General features: G+C 44.1%; 1 pseudogene; it reads right to left on the bottom strand.

Annotated features, from left to right (window-relative positions):
* Positions 1 to 2,785: 2,785 nt before the first annotated feature.
* LOC104674585 lies at positions 2,786 to 3,575 on the bottom strand (annotated as a pseudogene).
* Positions 3,576 to 19,433: the final 15,858 nt, after the last annotated feature.

The following is a 19,433-nucleotide window of genomic DNA, read 5'->3' as shown; positions in this document are numbered from 1 at the left end:
GGCTTATGAGCCAGGAACTGTGGACAAAATCAAAATATATATTCCATAATATTGCACCTTGAAACAAATGAAAGCATAGAAAATCTCAGCAAAAAAATAGAACCAAACAGCAATTATAGAACTTAGAAATACTATAATCAAAATAAAAAACTCACTGGATGGGTTCAATAGTAGAGTGGGGATGACAGGAATAGAATCTGTGAACTTGAGGGTAAGTCAGCAGCATATACACAATCTGTAAAATGAAGAGAAAATAGACTGAAAAAAAGAACAGAGCCTCAGATATCTCTGAGACAGTCACAAACAATCCAATGTTCATATCATTAAAGTCCAGAAAATAAGGGAGAAAGAGCATGGACAGAAAAAGTATGCGAAGAAATCATGCTGAAAACTTCCCATAGGCCAAGCTTGGTGGCTCACACCTGTAATCCCAGCACGACGGGAGGCCAAAGCTGGCTGATCACTTAAGGCCAGGAGTTCAAGATCAGACTGCGCAACATGGCAAAACTCCGTCTCTCCACAAAATAAAAAAATGTGCCTGGTATGGTGGTGTGTGCATGTAGTCCCAGCTACTTGGGGGACTTAGGCAGGATTGCCTGAAACTGGTAGGTCGAGGCTGTAGTGAGCCAAATCACACCACTGCACTCCAGCCTGGGCGACAAAAAACAAAACAAAAAAAAAGAAAGAAAAAGAAAATTTTTGGCAGGGCGCAGTGGCTCACCCCTGTAATCCCAGCACATTGGGAGGCCGAGGCAGGTGGGTCACCTGAGGTTGGGAGTTTGAGACCAGCCTGGCCAACATAGTGAAACCCCATCTCTACTAAAAATACAAAAATTAACCAGCCGTGGTGATATGTGCCTGTAGTCCCAGCTACTTGGGAGGCTGAGGCAGGACAATTGCTTGAACCCGGGAGGAGGAGGTTGCAGAGAGCCGAAATCACGCCACTGCACTCCAGCCTGGGAGACAGAGCAAGATGGAAAAAAACAAAATTCCGAATTTGGCAAAAAACATAAAATTGCAGATCCAAGAAACTCAGCAGACGCCAAATAAAATAATGTACCCAGCATAACCTACACCAAGACACATCATAATTAAATTCTGAACACTGAAGACAAAGGTCACAGCTGGAGAGAAGCAACACATGGCCTATAAAGGAACACCAATATGAAGAACAGGTTTCTCATCAGAAACCATGGAGTCCAGAAGGAAGTGGCATATCTTCCAAGTGCTGAGAGAAAGACCTGCCAATCACAAATCTTATATAGATGGTGAAACTATTCTTGAGGAATGTAAGGGACAAAAGACAGTGTCAGGCATACAGAAACTAAGAGAATTTGTTGAGAGCAGACCTGTCCTTAAAGAATGCCTAACAAAATCCCTCAAAAGAGAAAGACTATGAAAATAAAAGACTGGGATTTTCAGCCTTTTATTGTCCCATTTCAGTAAAAATAGAAGTAAATATAACATCCTATCCTTCATTTCATTAGTTTCTATGATCATATTTATGGTTGAAGCAAAAGTTGTACATTTTCTGATATGTATGTAGAGGTTATACTTAGGACAATTATATTTTTCTAGGTGTGGAGGATAAAGGAATTAAAAGGAAGTAAGGTTTCTACCCTTCAATGGAAATGGTAAGACACTGACACCAAAGCTGTGATAACTTACATATGAATAGAATAGTAGCTAGAACAACCACTACAAAAACTATACAAAGTGGTATACGAAAAAATTATAAATAAAGTGAAATTCTAAAAAATATTCAAGTAACCCACAAGAAGGCAGAAGAAAGGTAACCAGGTAACAAGAAACAGGGACAAACGGTAAACAAATTAAATTCTAACATGTCAATAATTACTTTAAATGTAAATGGACTAAATACATTAATTAAGAGACAGGAGTGCAATGGGTACAAAGTTATAATTAGAAAGGAAGAATAAGTCCTGATGTCCTATTACACAGTACAGTATCTCAAAATAGCTAGAAAAGAGGATTTTGTATGTGCCTGTAAGAAAGAAATAATAAATGAGGTGATAGATATGCTAATTACCCTGATTTGATCATCACACAATTTATGTATCAGAACATCACATTGTACTCCATAAATACATACAATTATTATGTGTAAAAATTTTTTAAATTAAAAATAAGACAAGATTAGCTGAGTAGATTTAAAAACGTTACCCAATGATATGCTGTCTATAAAAAACTCAATTCAAACATAATGATATAGCTAAGTAAAAAGTAAAAGCATAGAAAAAGATATATCATGTAAGTATTAAATTTTAAAAAGGAAGAGTGGCTACATGAACATCAAAGTAGACTTCAGAGCAAAGAAATTACCAGTCATGGAGAGGAATTTTACATGATGATAAAAGATCAAGATCAATTTACCAACAAGAGATAGCAAACCTGGGTGTGTATGCACCAAAAACAGATCTTCCAAATACATGAAGCAAAAACTGATGAAGCCGAAGGAAGAAATGGACAAATCTGCTATTACAGTTGGAGACTTCAATGCTCTTCTCTAAGTAATTGATAGAACCACTAGATAGAAAATCCACAAGGAGCCAGGCGTGGTAGCTCATGCCTGTAATCCCAGTACTTTGGGAGGCCAAGGCAGGAGAATCACTTAAGGCCAGGAGTTTGAGACCAGCCTGGGAAACTTAATGAGACCCTGTCTTTACAAAATAATAATAATAATTTTATTTTATTTTTGGCTATCAATCATGCCACATTATTTTAAATTACATATGAAGATCTAACATGTCACGCAGGGACCATTTTACCCACTGCTTTGATTGGTCGCCAATCTCTTGTCTCTCTCTTCAGCACCGGTGAGGCAGACACCTTTTCCTTGGGGAAGATAAATCCGTGGTATGTTGCCCTTGCAAATAATAAAAATGTTGGAAAGTGAAGTGGCAAAGCTGTTGCCATTGGCATCTTACATGTGAACCATGTCAAAAGATCCAGGGTGCCGCTCTGTTGGTGATCATACCAATTCTTCCCAGGTTGGCACCTCCAGTCACCATACACAGGTTACCAGTGTCGAACCTGATGAAGTCAGCAATCTTGCCAGTCTCCAAATCAGTCTGAATGGTGTCATTCACCTTGATGAGGGGATCAGGGTAGCAGATGGTGTGAGCATCATGAATCACCAGATGAGGGATTGATTTTGTGCCCACGAAGATTTTTCTCACTTTTCACAACTTGTACTTGGCCTCCTCAGGTGTAATACGATGTACAGCAAAGTGACGTTTGGTGTCACAGATCAGACAGAAATTATCTCCCATCTTGTCAATGCTGATGGCATCCATGAATCCAGCAGGGTAGGTTATATCAGTTCGGACCTTGCCATCGATCTTAATGAACCGCTGCATGAAAATCTTCTTTACTTCCTCTCCTGTCAGGGCATACTTAAGTCTGTTCCTTAGGAAAGTGATGAGGAGGAGACAATCTCTCAACTCGTGGGGACTGGTGGATGGACAAGGAGCAAACACACCAGTCAATTTATCCAGTATCCAATACTTTGGAGCTGCTACCTGCTTTAGATGCTTCTTGGGACCAGGAGCCATGGCTACGTTAGGCACGGAAAGAGAAAAAGTAATAATTTTAAAAATTAGCCAGGCATAGTGGCACAAGCCTATAGTCCTAACTACTCAGGAGGGTGAGGCAGGAGGATTACTTGAGCTTAGGAGTTTGAGGTTGCAGTGAGCTATGACTGCACCACTGCACTCCAGCCTGGACAACGGAGATAGACCCTGTCTCTAAAAAAATAAAAAATAAAATAATAAGGATATAGAAGACTTGAACAACACCTTCAACCAACAGGATCTAACAGAGCAAACAACCTTATAACAGCAGAATACATGTGCTTTTCAAGTGCCTAGGGAGCATTCACCAAGATTAACCATGTCCTGAATTTTAAACCAATCTCAACAAATGTTAAAAAATAATAATAAAACTAGAAATCCCTAATCATCGCCCTCTTTTCCAAGCTGCCTGTGACTCTTACCCAGATGTTCTCCATACATAAGCTTTCAACAGGGGAGAATGATAGAACTCCCTCAAGAACCCCCATTCCAGGTCACTGAGGCACATGAGCTTCTACTAAAGAAATCATTTCCAGTAAAAGGCTACAATAAAGGGAATAGATGTTCCCACTAGGCCTGGATTAATGAGTACTCTAACTTGGAGAAAAGTGATTATTTCCAGCGCTGCCTCTGGCATTCTTCCTCCACCCAGAAGTGATGCTGTGAGAAGTGAAATTACTTATAAATCAGTAGTGCCCCAAGCACTTTTTAAAAGAGGCCCCACATGTAAGCTCCACTAAATATAAATAATAAGGCTAATAACACCTCCCTCATCTTGTCTTTATCTCTGGGCCTGGGAGGATCAAAGTCTTCCGAGAGGTACAGCTTCAAAGGCGTCTCCTTCCCAGATCCAGGAATGGGCGCACTCCAACAGGCCCCTACATCCTCGGCTTCCACATTTCACAACTGTTAGAGGCTCCAAAGCATTTACAGTGGTTGATAGAGTCTTTCTGAATATGATACCTCTTTTATAAAATTAATGGCACTATTTCCAGTGGTGGCATCAGCAAAGAAACTCCTTTGCAAGGGCAGGGTGTCCAATCCATTGTTTGATTTTCTGCCATCCCTTTAAGTGCCTTAATGCAATGCTTGTATGAATTAAGTTGACTGCCAACAAATTTTGCTTTGAATACCTTTTACATTTCAAGGCACCCCTGGAAATAATCGGAGACTATGGGAGACATGGAATTAGGGAGCTGCGGGAAAGCAGGGTTGACAGTGCCATCTCAAGATTTGGCGGGCTTCATTATTCAGTGGCCAGAAGTAGGGAGGGGGTATAGTCTGGGGCCTGAGAGGAGGGTTGCTCTGATGGGCTGGACTGGCTCTGGAGTCACTGACTGAACCAGGGACCAGATGCCTGCAGAAGCGTGGTTCAGGGTTAGACCTGCAGAGAGATGAATCACCCAAGAGAGTGTCTAAACCCATCCTCATAGGGTTAACAAGAATTTAGATGCCAGGTTTGGGGCAGAAATATACTTATAATTAAGCATTAAGCAGGTTGCACTCTGGCCCAATTCCTTAAACTGAAAGTCATGCAGCTCAAGATACTAAGTGTTTAAATCCCCATTTTCCCCATAGATAGGACTTCTGATGTTAGAATCATAAGGCTTTTAAGAATTGCTCAAGATATTCTTCATATCCGGAATTCCAGCAGGAAAGGCTGATGCCCACCATTTTGAAGACCCCACGAGGAACCAATTCAGCATGAGAATGCCGTTTCTTCATCTCCCTGTCCTATGACTTCACCCTGCACTCTTCCACCAATCAATAATCCCCATACCTCAGCCCTTTCCTAAACCCTTAATATCCCTAGCCCCAAATTCCTTAGGTTGGTGGAGTTGAGGTTTCCTCCCACCTCCTCATTTAGCTGTCCTATGATTATTAGACTTTTTCTCTATAGCAATCCCCCTTGTCTTGGTATATGGTCTTGCCAGGCATTGGGCAAATGATCCTGTTATATATCCACTGAGCCATATGTGGAAGCCTCGGCCAGTGCCGGTCAGTATGAAGGAATTTGGTCCATTTCTAAATTAGAATTTGGGGTTGTTGATTAATTGGGGTAAGGGGAAGGAAATCATCAGGATGTGGAAACTGCATTCTTTGGTGACTCAGCTCCTGTGGGGTCCTTAAGACCAGCTGGCATCAGTAGTTTCATTGGTATGCAGAACCTGAAAGAGTATCTCAAGTGGAAAATTTAATGTTTTATAATGTTCAAGCTGTTATCTATAGAGCAGCTAAGGGGAAGGATCATCTCGTAACAGGGTTCATGTAATTCTGAGTCAATAAGCGCCAAACAGCTGTGAGGAAGTGGATCAGAGAGCAAGCACACCTCATGGTTAATGCTGACTGTGCTGCAAGCTTGGTTTATCTTCGTTTCTCCCCCTTCCTTCTTCCCTGATTAATTTTATAAAGTCTATAGGGACAGTTTCACCGCTTAGATGTTCCCATCCCTCCTCTGCTGTCATCTCTCTAGGCTGGAACCCCAGTGTGCATGGGCTTAGCATTGGCCAGATAATGGGAATGGTGGTCTGTTCCCACCTGCTCCCACCTCTATAGCGATTTTTCTCTATCAATTAACCCCTCTCTCTCTCCTGTACCATCGACTCTCCCCGTAAACCAACTCCTCCCCAGCATGCAAACATCTCCCCCATCTTAAAAAACAAAATTGTTCTTGATTCCCAGTCCAGAAGCAGCCCCTTCTCCTCCTCCACAAATAACTAAACTTACTTAGGAATGCCCTGCATCTGGCCTGCACTCCCTCATCGTCCAGCAGAGCTGCACCTGTGGAAAGCAACCTGCAGCCCTTGTGTTCCACTGCACCCCGCTGCGGCCCTGGCCACAGACCATCTGACCGGCACTCAACAGTGGGCATACCCCAGGACTGACCACCTTCCTCCCTGAAACCTCCCCTGCTGGGTTCATTGCTGCCATGTTTTGTGTTCCTCCTGCCTCTCTGGTTTCTCCTTTGGACACTTGGCTGGTTTCCCCTCTTCACATGGGCTTCCGTCCTGCTCTCTTTTCTTTTGCTCCTTAGCAGTACTTTCTCCCTGGGTTCCAAGTGTCACCCATGTGCTGACAACCGCTGGGCTGAAATTTCCAGTGCAGCCAATCCCCTGAGCTCTGAACGCATCCTCCCGACTGCCTGCCCCACATCTCCCGCTGGAAAATGGCACTTCTGTCCACGTGAGTGTGAACCTACACTCCTGCCTTCCCTCACCCCTGCACCCAAACCCTCAGCCACCCCTGCGCCTGCTCCCTCTGAAATCTCCTCTGCCAGCTGCTGCTCCTTACATCCGCTGCCACTGCTCATGTCCAGAACACTGACATCTCTCCCTCGACCTCCACAAGCCTCCCAGCTTCCATTCCTGCCTTCTCCAAACCCCACACAGCCCTTGAGCCACCATGGTCATCATGTCTCTTTCTTGCCCAGAGTCTTCAGTGGATTTCCACTGGCTTTCATTGAGAGCTGTAAGTCCTGAACGTGACCCCCGAGGCCTGGCATCTGCCGCCATGGGCCCCCTTTCTTGCTGTCCTTACCCCTTTGTCACTGTGTCCAGTCACACTGACCTCCTTTCAATTCCCTGAACTCACAGAGCCCTTTCTCCAGGTCAGGACAGTGCTCTCTCTGCTCCTTCTGCTTGGAGCAGCCTCCCTCCCATTCTCTGGCCAGCTCACAGCGACTTCTCTCTAGGTCACTGCCATAAATACCCATCTCCAGGGAGGCCTCCCTTCCACCCCAGCATGCATCTCACCTTCCATTGTGATCTCTTGTCACACCTCAGCTTCTGCTTCTCAGCATGCATTACATTTTGCATTCTGAAATGTTCATTTGTGTGAATCATTAATATTTATTTCTTCTACTTAACAACAACCTAAGGGCAGGGGTGATCCTGTCTGTTTTCATCATGACTACAACCCCCTAGCTTTCAGAATAGAAATAGGCACAGAGTAGGGGTTCAATACATTTTTTGAATGAGCACTAAATATTCTGCAGTAACAGATACACAGACACACAGAGGCTTACAAAAGCAGTGATTGCCTGTTATAGCTGTTGGTGTCCCACCCAATCTCTTTCACTGTTCTGGAGTCTGCATCCTCCCAGCTGCTGTGTGTATTTGCTTCAAATGTCTCAGAACTGCCCTGCTTCTTTGGGGAGCTGCCTGGCTGGCAACCCTCAGCCCCATGGATGGCAGGCCTGCCCCTTGCCTCCCGGTAGGGTCAGCAGGACACAGAAGGGGAAGGCAACCCTGCAGTGCTGTTCATGCTCCAGGGCTCCCCATCAGTAAGCTGAGGCTAGATGTGCCTGAGCCCACTTCCTTTCCTCTCCTGCTCCCCTAACCAGTATTTCTTGAGAGTTCTCCCACCGTAAACCACTTGAACAAGAAACTCTGAAGCAGGGCATGGTGGCTCATACCTGTAATCCCAGCAATTTGGGAGGCTGAGATCATCTGAGTGGATTGTTTGAGCCCAAGAGTTGGAGACCAGCCTAGGCAACATATTGAGACCCCTGTCTCTACAAAAAAAAAATTAAAAAATTAGCTGGGCATAGTGGCACGTGCTTGTAGTCCCAGCTACTTGGGAGGTTGAGGTGGGGGATCACTTAAGCCCAGAAGGTCAAAGCTGCAGTGAACCACGATCATGCCACTGTACTTCAGCCTGCAACAGAGTGAGACTCTTTATTAAAAGAAAGAGAGGGAAGAGAGAGAGAGAGAGAGAGAAGCAAGAAAGCAAGAGAAAGAAGAAAGAAAAGAAAGAAAGAAAGAAAGAAAGAAAGAAAGAAAGAAAGAAAGAAAGAAAGAAAGAAAGAAAGAAAGAAAGAAAGAGAAGAGAAAGAAAGAGAAAGAAAGGGAGAGAGAGGAAAAGAGAAGAGAAGAGAAATGAAGAGAAGAGAAGAGAAGAAAGGAAGGAAGGAAAAAGAAACTATGTCCCAGGTTCTACTTCTAGGAAGCCCAATAAAAAACACTTATAATGGGAAAGAAAATATATGTGGCATCAGGGATGAGAGGGAGAAATTAAATGAAACAAAATGAGAGAAGTCTTGTACCAGTGCATACCCCTAAGAATCGAGGTGAATGAATCACATCTTACATCTTTTATCCCTCCTTGGAATTACTGAATTAATAAATGGGAGAAGAGAAAGAAGGAGTGGAAGAGAGGAGAGCAGAGTGGAGGACAGCAGAGGATTTCTCTTTTATTGCCCCTAGGAGGTCATGATGTGTCCCATGAGGCCAGAAGGGGTCTGCTGGTCCCCAATCCCTTAATGGAAGCTCAGCTGCTTCTAAAGGAGGAAAAATGAACATTAGTGCCCTAAGCCTCCTTTGCCTTGGAGCCAACCAGCATGCCCTGTGTTCTACAACATAATCCTTTGTTAATCACTAGCTAGGGCACTAGGTAAAGCAGTTTTTCAAATCCTGGCTCCTTGAGCTCATGGCATTTGAGATACACAAATATGTTGCCATGGTGACTCAGTGACAGATTAATTACTAAATCCTCCAGGAGTAAAGCTGCTTTAATGGTGTAACCTTAGTGGATAGGAGCTTGTTGGGGGGTGGGGATGCAGTGATTCACAGCCCTCTCAGCACAAAGTTGGGGCCAGCAGATCTGAGACTAGGGGGGAGGTAGAGCAGCCACAACCCTTACCTCACACCATTTCCTGGAGCCCTGGGTTTCCTGAGTCTATCCTGCCTCTAGAAATGGAATCTCTAACCCCAAAGCTTGTCCTTGAAAAGTATCTGCATCATCCTTTTATCCATGCCTTTGCCAGTCATTATGCAGCCTGCGTCTCTGCATGATTAATGAGCTAATCCTCACAGCCACTCCCCACTTCCCCCACCACTAAGCTCTTAGCTGGAAAATCCTCTGAAGCTATTGGCTAGCAGGGCTCTGCCCAACAAGAGTAATACTGTTAGGCATAGGATTCCTCAAAGGAAGAGAGGAGGAAAATATTCTGGGACAAACACAATGGATGCAGATCTCATCAAGGAACCCAAGGTAGAATCTAGCCCACATTTTTAAGTTAACAAGATTAGAAAGTTATGTAATTCTCACATATAAGCTTGTTCTTTATAATCCACAACAGACTTTTACAAATTCAGGTGGGTTCTTTGGCCCAGGCTGGAGTGAAATGGTGGGATCTCAGCTCACTGTAACCTCCACCCACTGGAATTCCATCGATTCTCCCGCCTCAGCCTCCCGAGTAGCTGGGATTATACGCACATACCACCATGCCCAGCTAATTTTTGTATTTTTAGTAGAGACGGGGTTTTGCCATGTTGGCCAGACTGGTTTCGAACACCTGACCTCAGGTGATCTGCCTGCCTCAGCCTCCCAAAGTGCTGGGATTACAGGCGTGAGCCACCATGTCTGGCCTCAGGTGGGTTCTTGTATGAGCCTTGGTGGCTCTCATTTCTCCCAAATGATGAGCTGAGATGAAGGCACATATATCTTTGAGTGGTTACGGAGTTGAGATATTCACAATAAGTTTGCAATAATAACTGAAGCGACTATAACCACACCTGAGTGGAAACAGAGTTTTCCAAAAAGCCGCAATTTCAGATAAACCTGACTCTAAGCAGGGAAAGAAGTAAGACATTAAAGGTGATATTTTGAAGCTTTGGAAAGGCATTCCAAAAGTTTTTGAGCCCATCTAACAACCATCTCTGTGTGTTTTGTCTCCTTTCTGTAATATTTAAATGTAATTTTGATGTCTGCCAGGTTAAATTATCCATTGACCAAATTATGCCATTAAGCTTAAATGCTGTAATTATCCTTAATAGGTATAACTACCAGCCTGTTTTTGCTTAGTGGTTGTAAAGTTTTATGCCTTTTAATAATCCTCCTACAGGTTTGAAGGTTGTTTTTTTCAGATAGCTGAAATTCGGCTCTGCGTGGTGTCAAACCAGATCAAAGAGTCTCACTGTGTTCACCAGAACAATATGAGCTTGAAAATGCGGGGTTGGAAGAAAAAACACACCAGAAAATGATGTTCTTTCAAGAAAACTGGCAAACCAAGAAAATCCTACACAAATTTTGCAAAAAGAAGGCTAATCTAGAATACGTTTTTCTCTACATACACAGTTCAAGTGCAATTTAAAAAAGAATTTTTTTTCAGCGTTAAGTTTGTATAAAATGGGCCCTCTTTTTATTCCATGTGCTTCATAATCTTCTTTCTCAGGGATATTTAGAGTTGGATTTTTGCAGATGATACCCTGTTCTTTTTATGTTACAGCATAAATTTTTTGTTTTTTGGTTTAAGAGCCGGGGTCTGGCCAGGTGCGGTGACTCATGTCTGTAATCCCAGCACTTTGGGAGGACAAGGTGGGTGGATTGCTTAAGCTCAGGAGTTCAAGACTAGCCAGGGCAACGTGGCAAAACCCCATCTCTACTAAAAATATAAAAATTAGCCAGGCATGGTGGTGCACGCCTCCCAGCTACTCCAGTGGCTGAGGCAGGAGAATTGTTAGAACCTTGGAGGAGTAGGCTGCAGTAAGCCGAGATCGCATCGTTGCACTCCAGCCTAGGCAACAGAGTGAGACCCTGTCTCAAAAAATAAATAAAATAAAATAAAGAGTTGGGGTCTGGCTCTGTCACCCATACCAGAGTACAGTAATGCAATCATAGCTCACAGCAGCCTCAAATTCCCGGCCTCAAGCAATCGTCCTGCCTCAGCCTCTCATGTAGCTTGGATTACAGGCATGAGCCATCTCACCCAGCAAACAACATGCACGTTTCATTCCACATTTTACATCTCTCCACCCTGGGTAATTTTTTTTGCTTTGGTTCTATCTATTGAGGTGTCTTATTTTCTTTTCTTTTTTTTTTTTTTTTGAGACGGAGTCTCGCTCTGTCGCCCAGGCTGGAGTGCAGTGGCCGGATCTCAGCTCACTGCAAGCTCCGCCTCCCGGGTTTACACCATTCTCCTGCCTCAGCCTCCCGAGTAGCTGGGACTACAGGCGCCCGCCACCTCACCCGGCTAGATTTTTGTATTTTTTTTTAGTAGAGATGGGGTTTCACTGTGTTAGCCAGGATGGTCTCGATCTCCTGACCTCGTGATCCGCCCGTCTCGGCCTCCCAGAGTGCTGGGATTACAGGCTTGAGCCACCGCGCCCGGCCGAGGTGTCTTATTTTCAACTAAGTGTTGTGTTTAGGAGCTTCTTTTTGTGGGTGGATTATACTAACTCCCATCCTTAAGCCAGAGTGGGATTCAGACATTTTTCTTCTTTTTCTTCCCCCCTTACTTATATGGCATCAAAAACCAAAGCAAAAATAAATCTTTGATTAGTACAGAGAAACCTGATTGCAAAAGGTCATCATACCAGCCTGGGTAACACAGCAAAGCTCTGCCTCTATGACAAATATAAAAATTAGCTGGTTGTGGAGGTGCACGCCTGTAGTCCTAGCTCGCTGGGAGGCTGAGGTGGGAGAATCGTTTGAGTCTAGGAGTTTGAGGCTGCACTGAGCAATGATCAGGCCACTGCACTCCACCCTAGGCAACAGAGTAAGGCCCTGTCTCATACAAAAACAAAAACAAAAACAAAAAAGATTCTTGTAAAGGTGAAGGAAACTGGCTATTGCAATGGGGAGAACTCTCTAACCAGATCTGCAAATGTCTCGAGAGTTAAGCAAAAAGGGGTTTCCTTTTATAGGTAGGAGAAAATGAGGCTAGAAAGTGGGGTGAATGGAAACGGCATGGTCAGAAAGTAGATCAGCAGCTGGGCGCGGTGGTGGCTCACGCTTATAATCCCAGCACTTTGGGAGGCCCAGGCAGGTGGATCACTTGAGGCCAGGAGTTTGAGACTAGCCTGGCCAACATGATGAAACCCTGTCTCTACTAAGAATACAAAAAAATGCCTGTAATCCCAGCACTTTGGGAGGCCGAGACGGGCGGATCACGAGGTCAGGAGATCGAGACCATCCTGGCTAACACGGTGAAACCCCGTCTCTACTAAAAAAAAATACAAAAATCTAGCCGGGTGAGGTGGCGGGCGCCTGTAGTCCCAGCTACTCGGGAGGCTGAGGCAGGAGAATGGCATAAACCCGGGAGGCAGAGCTTGCAGTGAGCTGAGATCCGGCCACTGCACTCCAGCTCGGGCGACAGAGCAAGACTCCGTCTCAAAAAAAAAAAAAAAAAGAATACAAAAAAATTAGCTGGGCATGGTGACGGGCCCCCGTAATCCCAGCTACTTGGGAGGCTGAGGCAGGAGAATCGCTTGAACCTGGGAGGTGGAGGCTGCAGTGAGACAAGATCATGCCACTGCCCTCCAGCCTGGGCAACACAGTGAGACTCCATCTCAAAAAAAAAGAAAAAAGAGAGTAGATCAGAGAATCTAATCTGCTGCCCAAGTGGGTCTAGGCTTAGGAGGGGCTGCTGAGGAGGAGCCGGTTCTGGCCCAGGCTGAGAGTGGGTCAAGTTCAGGGCCCTGGGGAAAGGAGATTTTGATTAAGAAACATTTTGTTCTGATTGATCAGTAGGGACGTGCTGCTCAGCTAATCATTTATGAGGTAAAGAACAGGAATTTGGAAGGTTAGTGTCTGACTTTGTCTGGGTAAATGAAGGCAGGGTTCCCCAGCCCCTGGGCCACAGATCAGTACCAGTCTGTGGCCTGTTAGGAACTAGGCCACACAGCAGGAGGTGAGCAGCAGGCCAGCCAGCACTACCACCAAGCTCCACCTCCTGTCAGATCAGCACCCGCATTAACTTCTCACAGGACCACGAGCCCTATTGTGAACGATGCATGTGAGGGATCTAGGTTGCATGCTCCTTATGAGAATCTAACTAATGCCTGATGACCTGAGGTGGTGCCATTTCATCTCGAAACCACCGCCCCCACCCATCTGTGGAAAAATTTTCTTCCATGAAACTGGTCCCTGGTTCCAAAAAGGTTGGGAACTGTTGAACTAAGGAGCATCCACGATTCTTATCTGTGTTATATGTGGAAGGGTCAGGGAGTGTCTTTGCAGTACATGCCTTTTGTTTCCCAGAACACAAAAGTAGGGGGATCTCTTAACCCTCACTGTTTTCCAAGATTTACAGGGTACACTTAGGTAAGGTTTAGTGTTGTCAATGACTACATTCAAGGCCAGACTTCAAGAGGCCCAGAACACATCATGTGATGCTTTGCTGGTCTAGAAGCAAAACAGAGCACCTATGTTGGCAGAAAGAGTGAACAGCGTTGTCCCATCTGGGGCATCAGCCTTTACTCATGCCCTCTTCTGCCTCCTCCATAGTTCCATAGAAGCAGCAATGAGCGACCTGTGAAATGGAGAAAACTGTGACAATCTAGATTCTTTCCATTCTGCAGCCTGCTTTCTATGACCTTATTAGTTCATAACACAAAAATCTAATTTTAGAATTTCATTTATCTCTCATTAGTCGCTGTTTTCAGAAAATAGCAATTTACCTGGCTATAAAATAATGCATGTTTATCATCGAATATGTAGACATCATGGGAAGGATAACATCAGTAAGATGGCCAAATAGGAAGCCCTGGACTCTCCTTCTCCCAGTAGACACAGCAACTCAACAACAATGCATGGACAAGTTCCCTTTTTGAGGAATTCAGAAACTAGTTGAGAAACTCCTGCACCCTGCATGAACATGAAACCAGCTGCATTGAAGGTGATAAGAAAACTCAAAACACACTCTCATTGTAATCCCTACCCCAACGCAGCACCATACCATCAGAAAGAAACCATCTGTTCCCAGTTTCTTCCTGGGGGAAGAGTTGAAGCAGGTACCCAGCCTTCCAACTTTTCCAGGGTCTGCTCAAGGGACTGATTTCTGTCTCTTCTTAGAGCACTGATGAGACCTAGTGAAGGGGTGAACTGCCCCTCCACACCTGTAGGCGTTTCTTGTTAGGTGGAAGGAGAGACTTGAGAAAAGAAATGAGACACAGAGACAAAGTATAGAGAAAGAAAAAGTGGGCCCAGGGGACCGGCGCTCAGCATACAGAGGACCCACGCAGGTCTCTGAGTTCCCTCAGTATTTATTGATCATTATCTTTACCATCTTAGAAAAAGGGAAGTGGCAGGATAATAGGATCATCGTAGGGAGAAGGTCAGCAGTAAGACATATGAATAAAGATCTCTGTGACATAAGTTTAAGGAAAAGTGCTGTGCCTTGATATGCATATGTAAACATCTCCATAAAACTTTTTAGTGCATAAAGAGCCGCATTGCGCTAGCAAGTCCCACCTTTCGCCCTAAGGCATTTTTCTCCTTTTTCAGTAAACTGAACATACAATCGGGTTTTACACCGAGATGTTCCATTGCCCAGGGACGGGCAGGAGAAAGATGCTTTTCTCTATCTCAACTGCCAAGAGGCCTTCTTTCCTCTTATACTAGTCCTCCTCAGCACAGACCCTTCACGGGTGTCAGGCTGGGGGACGATCAGGTCTTTCCCTTCCCACGAGGCCATATTTCAGACTCTCACATGGGGAGAAACCTTGGACAATACCTAGCTTTCCTAGGCAGAGGTTCCTGCAACCTTTGGCAGTGTATGTGTCCCTGGGTACTTGAGATTAAGAGAATGGTGACGACTTTTCACAAGCATATTGCCTTCAGGCACTTGTTTAACAAAGCACACCCTGCACAGTCCAAAATCCGTTAAACCTTGAGCCACCACAGCACATGTCTCTTGCAAGGACAAGGTTGGGGGTAGGGTCACAGATTAACAGCATCTCTAATACAGAACAAAATGGAGTCTCTTATGTCTGCTATAGACACAGTAACAGTCTGAGCGCTTTCTTTTCCCCACACCTACTATAATCAAGATGCCTTGGGGGCCTCTGAGAACAAAGCATGAAGGTTTGAGAGGCCCCAAAATCTCTGGGCAGAATGACTGATGAGGATTTCCTCCTGCGCAAGTTCAGTTGTGAAGATAGGGAAAGGTGGCTACATTTTCTAATGCATAGATACCGACACAAAAACTAAACGAATATGAAGAAACAGGGAAATATATTCCAAACAAAGCAACAGGATAAATCTCCAGAAAGAGTCTCAATACAGTGGAGATTCAAGCACACCTCATTTTACTGCACTTTATTGCATTTTGCAGACACTGTGTGTGTGTGTGTGTGTGCGCGCGTGTGGGTGTGTTTTCACAAATTGAAAAAAAAGAAAAAAAAGACTCTGCATTAAGCAAGTCTAGCAATGCCATTTTCCCAACAGCATGTGCTCACATAGTGTCTCTGTGTCACATTTTGGTAATTCTTGCACTATTTCAAACATTGTCATTATTCTTATATTTTTCATGGTGATCTGTGAGTGGTAATCTTTAATGTTACTGTTGTAATTGTTTTGGGATACCACAAACCATACCTACATAAGATGGCAAGCTTAATTGATAAATATTGTGTGTGTTCTGACTGCTCCACTGACCAGTCATTCTCCCATCTATCTCCCTCTACTGGGGCTTCCCTACTCCCTGAGACACAACAATATTGAAATTAGGCCAATTAATAATCCTACAATGGCCTCTAAATGTCCAAGTGAAAGGAAGAGTTCCATATTTCTCACTTTAAATCAAAAGCTAGAAATGATCAAGCTTAGTGAGGAAGGCACAACAAAAACCAAGATAGGCTGAAAGCTAGGCCTCTTGTGCCAAACAGTCAGCCAAGTTGTGAATGCACAGGAAAAGTCTTAAAGCATATTAAAAGTGCTACTCTGGTAAATATATAAATGATAATAAAACAAAGCAGCCTTATTGCTGATATGGAGAATGTTTGAGTGGTCCAGATAGATGATCAACGCAGGAAAAACATTCCCTTAAGCCACAGCCTAATCTAGAGCAAAATCTGAACTCTCTTGAATTCTTTGCAGGTTCAGAGAGGTAAGGAAGCTGCAGAAGAAAAGTTGGAAGCTAACAGAGGTTGGTTAATGAGGTTTAAGTAGGAAAACTGTCTCTGTAACATAAAAGTGCAAGGTGAAACAGTAAGTGTTGATGTAGAAGCTGCCGCAAGTTATCCAGAAGATAATTAAGATAATTGATGAAGATGGCTACACTAAACAACAGATTTTCAATGTAGATGAAAAAGCCTTCTATTAGAAGATGCCATCTGGAACTTTCGCAACTAAAGAGGAGAAAGTCAATGCCTGGCTTCAAAGTTTCAAGGACGGGCTGGACTCTTGTTATGGACTAATGCAGCTAGTGACTATAAGTTGAAAGCAATTTTTATTTGCTATTCTGAAACTCCCTTAAGAATTATGCTAAATCTACTCTGCCTGTGCTGTAAAAATGGAAGAGCAAAGACTGGATGACAGCACATCTGTTTACAGCATGGTTTACTGAATATTTAAGCCCACAATTGAGACCTACTACTCAGAAAAAGAGATTGTTTTAAGTATTACTCCTCAGTGGCAATGCTCTTGGTCAATCAAGAGCTCTGATTACAGATGTACAAAGAAAGTGATGTTGTTTTCATCCTGCTAACACAATATTCATTCTTCAGCCCCTGGATCAAGGAGCAATTTCAACTTTCAAGACTTATAATTTAAGAAACATATTTTGTAAGACTATAGCTGCCATAGATATTGATTCCTTTAATGGGTCTGTGTAAACTAAATAGAAAATCTTCTGGAAAGAATTCACCATTCTAGATGCCATTAAGAAGATTTGTGATTTACAGGAGAAAGTCAAAATAGCAACATTAACTGGAGTTTGGTAGGATTTGATTCCAACCCTCATGGATGACTTTGAGGGTATATCAGTCCATTCCCACATTGCCATAAAGAAATACCTGAGACTGGGTAGTTTATAAACAGGTTTAATTGGCTCATGATTCTAAAGGCTGTACAGGAAGCATAGTGGCTTCTGCTTCTTCAGGAGGACTCAGGAAGCTTCCAATCATGATGGAAGGCAAAGAGGGTGCAAAGCAGTTCACATGGCTGGAGTAGGAGGACGAGAGAAAGTGGGGAGGTGCCACATGCTTTTAAACAACCAGATCTCATGAGAACTCTATCATGAGGGCAGTACTAGGGGGATGGTGCTAAACCATTAGAAACCATCCCCATGATTTAATCACATCCCATGAGTCCCTATCTCCCACCAGGCCTCACCTTCAGCATTGGGAATTATATTCAACATGAAATTTGGGTGGGGACACAGATTCAAACTGTATCATTCTGCTCCTGGCCCCTCCCAAATCTCATGTCCTTTTCACATTTCAAAACACAATCATCTCTTCTCAACAGTCCCCTGAAGTCTTAACTCATTCCAGCATTAACTCAAAAGTCCATAGTCCAATGTCTCATCTGAGACAAGGCTAGTCTCTTCCACCTATGAGCCTGTAAAATAAAAACAAGTTAGTTACTTCTAAGATACAATGATGGTATAAGCACTGGGTAAATACTCCATTCCAAAAGACTTGCTCCCATGATTCAATTACCTCCCACCAGGTCCCTCCCACAATATGTGGGAATTCAAGATGAGATTTGGGTAGGGACACAGCCAAACCATATTGTCCACCCCTGACCTCCCAAATTTCATGCCCTCACATTTCAAAACTAACCATGCCTTCCCAACAGTTCCCCCAAATCTTAATTCATTTCAACATTAACTCAAAAGTCCACGGTCCAAAGTCTCATCCAAGAAAAGACAACTCCCTTCTGCCTATGAGCCTATAAAATCAAAGCAAGTTAGTTACCTCCTAGATACAATGAGGGTACAGGCATTGGGTAAATACAGCCATTCTGAATAAAAGAAATTGGCCAAAAGAAATGGTCCACAGCCCCCATGCAAGCCCCAAACCCAGCATGTCAGTCATTAAATCTTAAAGCTCCAAAATAATCTCTTTTGACTCCATGTCTCATGTCTAGAGCACTCTGATGCAAGGGGTGGGTTCTCAAGGCCTTGGGAAACTCCACCTCTCTAGATTTGTAGGCATCAGCTCCTGTGACTGCTGTCATGGGCTGGCGTTGCATGCCTGTGGTTTTTTCAGGTGCAGGGGGTAAGCTAAGAGTGGATCTACCATTCTGGGGTCTGGAGGATGGTGGCCCTCTTCTCACAGCTCCACTAGGCAGTGCCCCAGTGGGGACTTTGTGTGGAAGCTCCAACCCCACATTTCCACTCTGCACTGCCCTAGCAGATGTTATCCATGAGGGCTCCACCCCTGCAGCAGGCTTCTGCTTGGACATCCAGGCTTTTCCATACATCCTCTGAAGTCTAGGTGGAGGCTCCCAAGCCTCAACTCTTGCACTCTGAGCACCCACAGGCTTAACACCACATGGAACCTGCCAAGACTTATGACTTGCACTCTCTGAAGCAGCAGCCCAAGCATACCTGGGCCCCTTTAAGCCATGGCTAGAGGTGAGGCAATTGGGACACAGGGAGCAGTGTCCCAAGGCTGCAAGAGGTGGTAGGGCCCAGGCTTGGCTCACAAAACCATTCTTCCCTTCTAGACCTCTGGGTCTGTGATGGGAGTGGCTGCACAAAGTTCTCTGAAATGCCTTGGAGGACTTTTTTCATTGTCTTGGATATTAGTACTTGGATCCTCTTTACTTATGCAAATTTCTGCAACCTGCTTGAATTCCTTCCCTGAAAAAAAATGGGTTTTTCTTTTCTACCACATGGCCAGGCTGCAAATTTCCCAAATTTTTATGCTCTGTTTCCCTTTTAAATACACGTGTGGTGGTGCATGCCTGTAATCCCAGCTACACAGGAGCCTGAGGCAGGAGAATCATGTGAACCTGAGAGGCAGTAGTTGCAGTGAACCGAGATCACTGCCACTGCACTCCAGCCTGGCAACAGAATGAGACCTCATCTCAAAAAAAAAAAAAAAAAAAAGAAGAAGTAGAGCCTGAAAGTGTGTCTAAATTGCTGAAACCTCCTGATCAAACTTGAAT

Source organism: Rhinopithecus roxellana, chromosome 13 (assembly GCF_007565055.1).
Source record: "Rhinopithecus roxellana isolate Shanxi Qingling chromosome 13, ASM756505v1, whole genome shotgun sequence".
In the NCBI taxonomy this organism is placed as follows: Eukaryota; Metazoa; Chordata; class Mammalia; order Primates; family Cercopithecidae; genus Rhinopithecus; species Rhinopithecus roxellana.
This window is presented reverse-complemented; position numbering and strand designations above follow the sequence as displayed.